The following is a 12,191-nucleotide window of genomic DNA, read 5'->3' as shown; positions in this document are numbered from 1 at the left end:
TAACAGGCTGCTATTCTGCTATCGCCCTCCTGGGAGCGCTGCTGGACCGTGAGCCCGCTCTGGATGTTTCCAGCCGAGTTCCTGCCAGTCTCCAACCAGCCCAGGAAGAGAAATACGCACTCTGTTAGAGCAACAGTGTCTGCTTTTAGCCGGTGCTATAGGCCATGAATTTGACTTCTGATTCCAAACGACAGCTTGTTTATGTGAGATACAAACGTTGGGCACCCTAAAAGTAGCTAAGTTCTTTTTTCTAGGTAGTAGTTTTGCAAAGCACATGCATTATCAATGCAAACCTATGAGTCTTAGCTCTTCATTATACAGGACGATGTAAGCCTCCTTTTTGACTAAATTTTATTAAAACACTGGTGCTTTTTTTGCCTTTTAATTCATATCTTAAATACAGATGAAATAATAACCAGTTTATTCATTCTATCTTAGAATTATGTATTAACAACAGTTTACCTCTGCATTTCACTGCATCAGTAGTCCTCATAGTAAATATTGTCCTAAATATCTAAATATATGTTTTTTAACATTTACATAGCCAATGAGCATTGTGTAGCTCTAGAAAGGTTCCTTTTGGTAACTTCCATCAACGACACTGTGCAGCACTTAGTAGTATCCCTGTCACATGTCTTTGCCTTTTCTTCCTAGTAACACAGTGTCTAAATTTGCTCCTTTTACATATTATATTTATTTACAGTAAAACATATTTTAATTTTAAATACTTTTAAATGTAAATATGGTTTCTGTTGTCCACATGGTGTCTGTGGTACAAATGAGTTAGTTGAATTAATCAAGACAACATCTTTTAAAAGGAATAAATATTCTTTCATAAGTGAGCTATGTATTATCATGACTATCTATTGCTATGGAAGTGCAAAAAGCAGACTAACATTTCCAAAACATAAATAGGGTAATGCCACATCCTTGCTAAAATCTTACAGTGACTTCCCACTGAAATTAAAAGTGTGTACAGTTTTGCATGGTTTACATTATGAATGTGATGTACGCCCCCCCACCTCACTCTCCAGCGTCTTCTTGCTGTGTCCTGCGTTCCTTTTCCCTGCCCTGCGTCCACCTCCTAAGCTCACACTGCGATGCACTTCTTCCAGTTCCTTCCAAAGTATGAGGCCGCACCTGCTCTGCCTCAGCCCTTGCACAGTTCCCTTTATCTAGAATGCCTTCCCCGCCCTCTCCTGGCCAACCACTCTCCTCCTTTCAGGTCTCAGCTTAAATGTCATTTCATCAGAGTCCCATTCTGACTTCCCCTCCACTGCCGTCCTTCATAACACCCTCTGCTGCTCTGTCACAGCACCTGTCACATTTGTGGGGTTTGGTAGGCAATGGTGTGAGTAGATGTCTCTTACTTCCACTAAAGTTGAAGTCAGGACCATAGCTTACTGTGAAAACTTGGCTTGTAAACAATGGCTAATTAGGCTCATAATGGCCTTCTGCTAACTTTGTGGCCCTATTTTTCTCATATGTAAAGTGTGATGATGGTTCAATGAGTATATATACATATTGTTTATATATATACATTTTTATAGATGACATATATACACATAGTGTATAGCTTTGGAAAAAATACCTTTAGTAACTTTTATCAATGATACTGTGAAGCACGCCATGGTGCCTATCACATATGTTTTCACATACTGTGTATATATAATATGTATATGAGAATATAAATAAATATACACGCATAACTTATAAAAGGTCCATAGTAATTATTACGCAAGTGCTTACTTATATGGTATTTTGTTCATTACCAAATGTCCAATGGCTACCACATAGTAGCCTTCGAAAAGGATCATTAACTGAATTCATGAATGAAAATATTTTCCTTGTCCTTATAGGAAACTGGATACCAAACATTTCCAATCCACTGGGACAAGAATCTTAATTTTCTTTAGAGTTGTAGAGTAAGAATAGCAGTAAGAACAAGTGGGATGGGGAATGCAGAGGACAGATCTTTGAAATCCGTTTCCATTCTCCGTTCGCCATTCTCTTCTAAACTTCAGGGTTCAGAGCAAATCTGGTATATAATCAGGTTATGATCTATGATGGCTATTTAATGCACTTATTTATCTGATATCTTTTGAGTACCCACTGTGTTCTAGGCATGATTCTAACTATCACAGATATAAAAGAGAATGAAACCAACAAAAATTCCTACCTTTGCAGAATACGCCCTCAGTAACAGTGGGAATTAAATGAGAAACCTTTAGCCTATTCCCATCTCTGTGGATTTCTAAAGTAAATGTGATGGAATATCTTGAAACTGCTCCCTGGAAAACTTCAGACCTGTTTACTCAAGGCTCCTAAAGGACTCTGGAACTTCAGAACGAGAATCTAACTAAATTAATGAAGCATTTCCCAAAGTGTTCACTACAGTAATGGGTGTTACTCAAAATGCACAGTCTGTGGACAAGTATGAAAAACAATGGTTTAAAAAAGAAGCTTTTTGATAATTATTATTACAGCTTTTCTCACTTTGTTGTGATTCACTTTATGTTAACTCTGGGGCTTTTCTCACTAATGTATCTATTGAAATACCATTTCAGCTTTTTCCCACTGTGTGCACTTGGGCAAATTTACTAAACCTTCCTGTGTTTCAGTTTCCACATCTATAAAATGGGAATTGTAACAGCTTTTGCCTCATAAAATTATTCAGGACTAAATGAGTCAATACATGTACATTGTTTCGTACAGAACTTGGCACAAGGTAAGTACCTAATAAATGTTAATTTTATTATTATTATTTGTTTATTATTTATTTATTTATTTATTTATTGGAGACAGGATCTCTTGCTCTGTAGCCTAGGCTGGAGTGCAGTGGTGCAATTGTAGCTCACTGCAGCCTTAAACCCTGAGCTCAAGCAATCCTCCCACCTCAGCCTGCTGAGTATCTGGGACTACAGGTGCATGCTGCCGTATGCAGCTAATTTTTAAATTTTTTGCAGAGACAAGGTCTCACTCTGCTATCCATGCTTAAGCTCCTGGCCTCAAGTGATCCTCCTATCTTGGCATCCCAAAGTTCTGGGATTACAGGTGTAAGCCACAGTCCCTGGCCAACATTTGTTATATGTGTCCTGATTACACTGATAAAGTCTTTATTACAGAAGTTGATTTCTATAGAATATCCTTGAGAGATATTGAACTTCATCAGGACATAAAACATGCTGAAAAAGCCAATGAGGTTCATTCTGGCAACTTCAAAAAGGAAGCCTAGGACAAGAGATTCAGTCCAATCAGTCTTTGTAAGGAAGGCAAGCGGGGGGGAATCAGTCACCCACACTACAGCAGAGTGTGAGGGCCACTATAGTAACAGGAAAATCCTGTTCTAATCCAGACAAACACAATGATATTATAGTAAAATGCATTTGCACATATTATGTGGCAAATGTCTGCACAGGCTGTCTACATTTAAGTCTAAGAGATCTAATATTACCCTAAGATCTTTCATGCTTTCTCCAAAAGTTGTGAATATGAAAATATAAATGCAAATAGAATCTTTACAGTGAATGTCACTAACCCTTAACCTGGTTTCTATATATAATTAATGAATTTAAAGTGAATACTCCACATCTATATGACATTTAAAGCAATTATTCTCTTGTCTCCTTCCCAAGGAACTCATTTAAATTCCTGACTCCCAAATCTCCATCCTATGAACTTTAACTTCCAAACGAGCCACCAAATATAACATAAACATCTTGTAGGTTGCTATGGTTTCAATGTTTGTCCTCTCCAAAACTCATGTTAAAATTCAATTGCTCTTCCAAGAGTTTTAAGAGGCACGACCTTCAAGAAGTGATTAGGCCATGAGGCATCCACTCTCACAGGTGGAATCGGTGCCTTTATAAAAGAAAGAATATGACCCCCTCTTGCTTTCTTGCCCTCTCTTGCCTTTCTGCCATCTGTCATGACATGACACAGCAAGAAGGTCCTTGCCAGAAGCCAGTCCCTCAATCTTGGACTTCCAGTTTCCAGAATCATGAACTAAATTACCCAATCTCAGGTATTTTGTTATAGCAGCACAAATGGACTAAAACACAAACAGAAAAGATGTAGATAAAGTTTTATGTCTTTCATTTTCTTATTTTCTGTACCAAATCATTATAATAGCCAGGGTGGTTGAGAAAAAAAGAGTCAAAGGTGTAAATGAGTTTGAGAATAGAAGTCAGATAAGGAATCCGGAATCCAGAAGCACAAACATTAGGAATCAAAACAAGAGAAGTAAGAATATAGAAGCAACAGAGATGAAGGCTTGGTTATGTGTTTATATGGGGTTTGGAAAAGAGCACAGATTGATAGCTTATGCCTGCTTTAACTTGTCTTACACCCTGGCTTTCCCTATGTGGTCTGGGGTATATAAGTCCCCCTGTAAACTTGTGCTTGGGCTCTGCCAACACTAAGATACCTCAGACCAATCTTAGTGATTGATAACCAAAGATGAACTACATCCTATCTGAATGAGGAAGAACATTACAGGGCTGTCGCTGGAAATTTTGGAACCTCTCTATGATCGGTTATTGCCAGTGATTTCTTTCTTCTGCTCTTCTATACTGTTTACACATATTAGAAGCTTATGAGTAGATCTTTGGGATATTTGTGAGTCTTATGAAGTCATTGCACTAAATTTGCTGAAGCATTTTTCTCCATTACTAATTTCAAAAGCAAAATATAATGTTTAGCTCTTTTGGTTCTCAAGCTCTTTTGTCCCAGAAATGCAAATTATAGTTATGTACTCCTGAGATCTAAATTCTACTGCAACAAAAACCAGATACCTCTTCTGGTTCATTGTAACAGTATTTTTTATCTGTCATATTCTGTATATGTAGCTGGGGTCAGATGGTTGTTAGTTCTGTGATATCATTGGAAGTACCCATTTTCAATAAATCAGACAATATGTGAAATAACATTTAAAATGTTGCCCCATATTCTATTAAGGTTATCATATCACTTCTGAAGATTAATGTATATTGTTCAGAGAGATTTGGGAATGGAGCAAATCTTCTAGATACTCATCAGATGTGAAGATGTATTTTCCCTGTGAAGCCATTGATATTCATGACCCCACACATGCTTACAAAAGCAGTTAGAGGGCTTCACCTTGAAAAGGTGTTTTTAAGTGCCAACTAATTCTTACACAAAAGGCCAGACAATAGTTGAAAACTCGACTCTAATATGTAGCCACTTTATTTTCCTTATTACCTAGATGGAAGAGATTCTTCTCTCATTAATACTTGAGGAATAAATATTTTTAGGCAAGAATTAAAGGGGCTAATGTATTAAATAATAAAAAACTTGCAAGCATAAGTTAAAATGTAAAATTTAACAAAATAATTTACCACACAATGAAAACCTCTAAATAAGATATCAGAAAGGTATTTTTTAAAACAGCTTCTTCTCTTATCTAAGCCTTTTCCCCTTTTATTGACTTCTTTTCAAGTAATGAGTAAGTCCTTGCTTGGAAGAGATAAACAAGCATAAATAAAACAAACACAATGAAAGTTAGTTTATGTATATATACCTTTGAATCAGATAGCATTGCCAGCCCATTGAGCTTTCTCCTGTGGTTTCTGTGGGGTCGATATTTTTCATGCTGTGTATGTGCATTTATCTTCCAGTTGATCTTCCATAATAAAATGAATCCCCCCAAAGCTTCAAAGCCAATTAGCTTACAGTGATATTTTTCATTTTTTTCTTATGAACTTCCACTTCAGTAAAAATACAGTTACTGATAAAAACAACAAAATACAAAAAAGGGAAGGAGATATGCTTCCGCCAGAATCTATATTAACAGATCCGTCAAATCAGCCATGCTGTTGCTTAGCAGGCATCAGTAGATCACGTGACCAGCATCCTCCGTTTGGCCCAGTTTTCTCAAAGAGAAGAAATGATGCTTTTTTACTTGGGGTGAACTGGGTCCTTCACACCATACTGTTAAAAAAATCAGCTAGGTCTTGCTATGTCTAAAATACAAATATATTAATGAGTCATATACAATTATTGATTAATTGATGATAATATAATAAGGCTTTATTAGAACAGAAAAATGCATTACCATAATGTGTACAACTCAATATCAAAATCACTTTGGACATGAACCGGCTGCCATTTATTTTCATGATTTAAGAATATTAAAAAAGGGGACAATAAGTATCATAAACTTCATTCTGGGGGAATCAGAATCATCTACTTTGAGTTTTATGAGGTATGATTTATAAATACACACTATGAGAATTAAGCCAAATATTTACTGCTTATAACTCTCATTAACAACAGATCTGTCCATGGGTTTGCTTGTTCCTGATCTAAATGTGGCAGTTCTTACTGCTGGACTCTGTTAAATATTGTTGACTAGTTTGTTCAACCTAGATTCCACCCTACCTCTAACTGAGATCTGGGGAAACTAAACAACATTTATCTATTGCACTAGGGTCCTTGATACAAATCAGATTCCTCAGATTAAATGCATTTGAGTGAGGTGTGGAAAGTGAAAGTGAAGCCAAAACCATTTTCTTGTCTTTTTTTGATGTTTTTCTACAAAAAACATGGAAATTTGAAGATTTTCTGCTTCAATCACTGAATGTCTTTTTCTTTGCTTCTTTTGTTTTTACAGGAAGTTCTATCAGAGAGAGCAGTGGCATCAGCCTTGAATTCCTTATCCTGCGTCATAGGCACTCTCAAGCCCAGCAGCTGTCTCAGTAGAGCAGGTCTCCTGTGGATCTTGATTGAAGAAGTCATTTCTGGTAGCGCAACTACAATCTATCCTTCCAGTATTCCTTAATGGAAGCCTACAATTTTCTGTGTTTTTTGTCTTTTATGTTTTCTCTTTTTTAAATATCCTTTTTTTGTAATTTTTTTTTTTTTTTTGAGATGGAGCCTCACTCTGTCGCCCAGGCTGGAGTGCAATGGCACAATCTCAGCTCACTGCAACCTCCATCTCCCAGGTTCAAGCAATTCTCCTACCTCAGTACCCCCAGTAGCTGGGATTACAGGCACGTGCCACCATGCCCAGCTAATTTTTGTATATTTGGTAGAGACAGGGTTTCACCATGTTGACCAGGCCAGTCTCGAACTCCTGACCTCAGATGATCCACCCACCTCAGCCTCCAAAAGTGCTGGAATTACAGGCATGAGCCATTGCACCCTGCCTTTTTATACTTCTATTTTAAGTTCAGGGGTACATGTACAGGTTTCTTACATAGGTAAATGTGTGTCATGGGGGTTTTTTGAACAGATTATTTCATTACCCATGTTTATTTTATTTATTTATTTATAGATGGAGTCTCACTCTGTCACCCAGGCTGGAGTGCAGTGGCGTTATCTGGGCTCACTGCAACCTCCACCTCCCGGGTTCAAGTAATTCTCCTGTCTCAGCCTCACGAGTAACTGGGATTACAGGCACCCACCACCATGTCCCGCTAATTTTTGTATTTTTAGTAGAGACAGGGCGTCACCATGTTGGCCAGACTGGTCACGAACATCATTCAGGTATTAAGTCTAATACTCATTAGTTATTCTTCCTGATCCTCTCCCTCTTCCCACCCTCCACCTTCTGAAAGGCTCCAGTTTGTGTTGTTCCCCTCTAAGTGTCCATGTGTTCTCATAAATTAGTTCCCACTTACAAGTGAGAACATGCAGTGTTTGGTTTTCTGTTCCTGCATTAGTTTGCTAAGATTAATGGCCTCCAGCTCCATCCATGTCCCTGCAAAGGACATGATCTTTTTCTTTTTATGGTTGCATAGTATTCCATGGTGTATATGTACCACATTTTCTTTATCCAGTCTACCACTGATGGACATTTAGGTTGATTCTGTCTTTGCTATTATGAATAGTGCTGCAGTGAACATATCCATGCGTGTGTCTTGGTAACAGAATGATTTATATTCCTTTGGATATCTACCCAGTAATGGGATTGCTGGGTCAAATGGTATTTCTGTCTTTGATCTTTGAGGAATCACCACACTGTCTTCCACAATGGTTGAACTAATTTACACACCCACCAACAGTGTATAAACATTCCTTTTTCTCCACAACCTTGCCAGCATCTGTTACTTTTTGACTTTTTAATAACAGCCATTCTGACTGGTGTGAGATAATATCTCATTGCAGTTTTGATTTGCGTTTCTCTAATGATCAGTGATGCTAAGCTTTTTCTCATATGATTGTTGGACACATGTATGTCTTCTTTTGAGAAGTGTCTTTTCATGTCCTTTGCCCACTTTTTAATGGGATTTTTTTTTCTTATAGATTCATTTAAGATCCTTATAGAGCTGAACATCAGATCTTTGTTGGATGCATAGCTGGCAAAATTTTCTCCCATTCTGTAGGTTGTCTGTCTGTTCTGTTGACAGTCTCTTTTGCTGTGCAGAAGCTCTTTAGTTTAATTAGATACCATTGGTCAATTTTTGCTTTTATTGCAATTGATTTTTGGCATCTTTGCCCAGGCCTCTCTCCTGAATGGTATTGCCTAGGTTGTCTTTTAGGGTTTTTATACTTTGGGGTTTTACACTTACTTCTTTTTTTTTTTTTTTTTGAGACAGAGTCTCACTCTTGTCCTCAGACTGGAGTGCAATGGCACAGTCTTGGCTCACCACAACCTCCGCCTCCTGGGTTCAAGCGATTCTCCTGCCTTAGCCTCCTGAGTAGCTGGGATTACAGGCGCCGGCCATCACGCCCGGCTAATTTTTGTATTTTTAGTAGGGACGGGGTTTCACCATGTTGGCCAAGCTGGTCTCAAACTCCTGACCTCAGGTGATCCACCCGCCTTGGCCTCCCAAAGTGCTGGGATTACAGGTTTGAGCCACCGCGCCCAGCCCTACACTTACTTCTTTAATCCATCATTAGTTAATTTTTGTTTATGGTGTAAGGAAGGGGTCCAGTTTCAATCTTCCACATATGGCTAGCCAGTTATTGAACCACCATTGATGAATAGGGAATCCATTCCCCTTTGCTTGTTTTTGTCAGGTTTATCAAAGAACAGATAGCTGTAGGTGTGTGGCCTTATTTCTGGGTTCTCTATTCTGTTTTACTGGTCTATGTGTCTGTTCTTGTATCAGTACCATGCTGTTTTGATTACTGTGGCCCTGTAGTATAGTTTGAAGTTAAATAGCATAATGCCTCCAGCTTTGTTCTTTTTGCTCAAGATTGCCTTGGCTATTTTGGCTCTTTTTTGATTCTATATGAATTTTGAAATAGTTTTTTCTAGTTCTGTGAAGAATGTCAATGGCAATTTAATGTGAATAGCATTGAATCTATAAATTGCTTTGGGTAGTATGGCCACTTTAATGATATTGATTTTTCCTGTCTATGAGCATGGAATGTTTCTCCATTTGTTTGTATCATCTCTGATTACTTTGAGCAGTCATTTGTACTTCCCCTTTTACAGATCTTTCATCTCCCTAGTTAGCTGTATTCCTAGGTATTTTATTCTTTTCATGGCAATTGTGAATGAGTTGGTTCCTGAGTTGGTTCTTGACTTGACTGTTGTTGGTGTATAGGAGTGCTAGCAATTTTTACACATTGACTTTATATCCTGAGACTTTGCTGAAGTTGCTTATTAGCTTAAGAAGCTCTTGGTCTGAGACAATGGGGTTTTCTAGATATAGGATCATGTCATCTACAAACAGGGAAAGTTTGACTTCCTCTCTTCCTATTTGAATGTCCTTTATTTCTTTCAATTGCCTGATTGTCCTGGCCATAACGTCCATTACTAGGTTGAATCAAGTGGTGACAGAGGGCACCCTTGTCCTGTGCCAGATTTCAAGGGGAATGCTTCCAGTTTTTGCCCATTCAGTATATATTGGCTGTGGGTTTGTCATATATGACTTTTATTATTTTGAGGTATGTTCCTTCAATGCCTAGTTTATTGAGAGTTTTTAACGTGAAGGGATGTTAAATTTTATCAAGGGCCTTTTCTTCATAATCTTGTTGTTTTTGTCTTTAGTTCTGTTTATGTAATGAATCACATCTATTGATTTGTTTGTTTGTTGATTGATTTGTATGTTGAACCAATCTTGCGTCCCAGGGATGAAGCCTACTTGATTGTGGTGGATAAGCTTTTTGATGTGTTGCTAAATTCATTTTGCCAGTATTTTGTTGAGGATTTTTGTATCAATATTCATCAAGGGTATTGGCCTGAAGTTTTCTTTTCTTTTCTTTTTTTGTGTCTCTGTCAGATTTTGGGTTTGACAGTAGACCCTGTTTTTACATTGAGTTCTGACTGATACAGTAGGACTAGAAGTAGTTGTACTTGAGAGATGGGAATTTGGGAGTGACTATAAGACCAGTTTTGTGAAACAAGGATGATCCATGATCTCAATGTCATTCAAAAATGGAAAATGTGTAGCCCATGACACAGAGCCACTCATAGGATCCCCTTCAGTCACTTGAAATAAAGTGCCTACTGAAGGGAAGGTTTTGAAATGAAATGACCATTGTGATAGAGCATCCGGAGAGTAAAAAGAATACAGAACTCTGGCTGTTTCTCATTATATTGGACAATTTTTAAATTAAAAAAAAATAGACAAGCTCTGGGTTTTCAATTCTTAGTCCAACACATGGTTAGAAGGTTGGGAAACATCTATCATGATCTCTGGCCGTCACATAACCAACATAGCCAGAAATCAGACATGGAGTTTGATGTCTATAATTTGCTATATCACAACAAAAACTGAATGCAAAGCTTTTCCATGCCTCTTACATCAAAGCTGGAGTATTTTGCAACAGAAAGTGGAATTCCGATGGGGAACATTTTGATGGATTCTATTGAACCTGACCACTCTGCATCCCTAAAGACCAGTGAATATCTCTTCACCCACAGAAACGGTTCTTTCTCCCCTCTGTGATGGAACAAGCCCTGGTTTGTTCGGAGACCCTGGCCACAACTGCACCTCACAGACACCACACCTGTGACAAGAGTTAGATTCCAGCTTGTCCTAGGGAAACAAACAGAATCTGATATGGAAAGAGTTATGTTTCCATATCAAATAGATCCATGATTTTGCTAATATACATATATATATATATATATATATATATATATATTAGCTGGAAGCTGAAGGATATGCGTGAGAATGGGTTCTAATAAGGATAGACAAAGGAAAAGAAACATAGATCAGACAAACTGTATCAATATAGGTATACCTACCAGAGATTATAGACTCAATGTGCCAGCTGAATCTTCTCACTGTGGTATAAAATGTTGACTTGGTTAGTGGACTAAATGGTGTTCTGCACTAAATGAAGGTGACATGCCTAACCATATTTAGTATAATACAGAAAAAAGAATTTTAATACTTAGAATGATAAGAATGGAATGAGTTTATTTTATGTACTAAATTACTCAATCTATAGAAATTTATCCTGAGGCCCCTCAGAGGACCCTCCATTTACCTAGGCAATTTAAAAATAAATTGGTAAACAAAAATAATTAAAGACAGAAATATGGGCCAGGCATAGTGGCTCATGCCTGTAATCCTAACAATTGAAGAGGCCAAGCAGGAGGATCATTCGAGACAAGGAGTTCAAGGCCAGCCTGGGCAACACAGTGAGACCCTGTCTCTACAAAAAATAAAATATTAGCTGTGCATAGGCGTTTGCATTTGTAGTCCTAGCTATTTGGGAGGTAGAGCTGGAAGGATCGCTTGACCTAGGTGTTTGAGGCTGCAGTAAGCTGAGATTGCACCACTGCACTGCAGCCTGGGTGACAGAGACAACTTGTATCAAAAAAAGAAAAAAATAATAAAATAAAAGACAGAAATATGTTATAAGCCACTAGGGAAAAAAATGAAAAACTGTGAGTTTATACCAAAATATGTATCTCTATGTATACTCATATGTAAAATATATATACTTATGAATACAAAATACATAAATAAATAAAGTAAAGAAATAAGGGCCGGGCGCGGTGGCTCAAGCCTGTAATCCCAGCACTTTGGGAGGCCGAGACGGGCGGATCACGAGGTCAGGAGATCGAGACCATCCTGGCTAACACGGTGAAACCCCGTCTCTACTAAAAATACAAACCTAGCCGGGCGAGGTGGCGGGCGCCTGTAGTCCCAGCTCCTCGGGAGGCTGAGGCAGGAGAATGGTGTAAACCCGGGAGGCGGAGCTTGCAGTGAGCTGAGATCTGGCCACTGCACTCCAGTCCGGGCGACAGAGCGAGACTCCGCCTC

This window comes from Rhinopithecus bieti, unplaced genomic scaffold (genome assembly GCF_001698545.2).
Source record: "Rhinopithecus bieti isolate Rb0 unplaced genomic scaffold, ASM169854v2 scaffold_9996, whole genome shotgun sequence".
Taxonomy (NCBI): domain Eukaryota; kingdom Metazoa; phylum Chordata; class Mammalia; order Primates; family Cercopithecidae; genus Rhinopithecus; species Rhinopithecus bieti.
The sequence above is the reverse complement of the archived record's forward strand: the minus strand, read 5'-3'. Positions refer to the sequence as shown.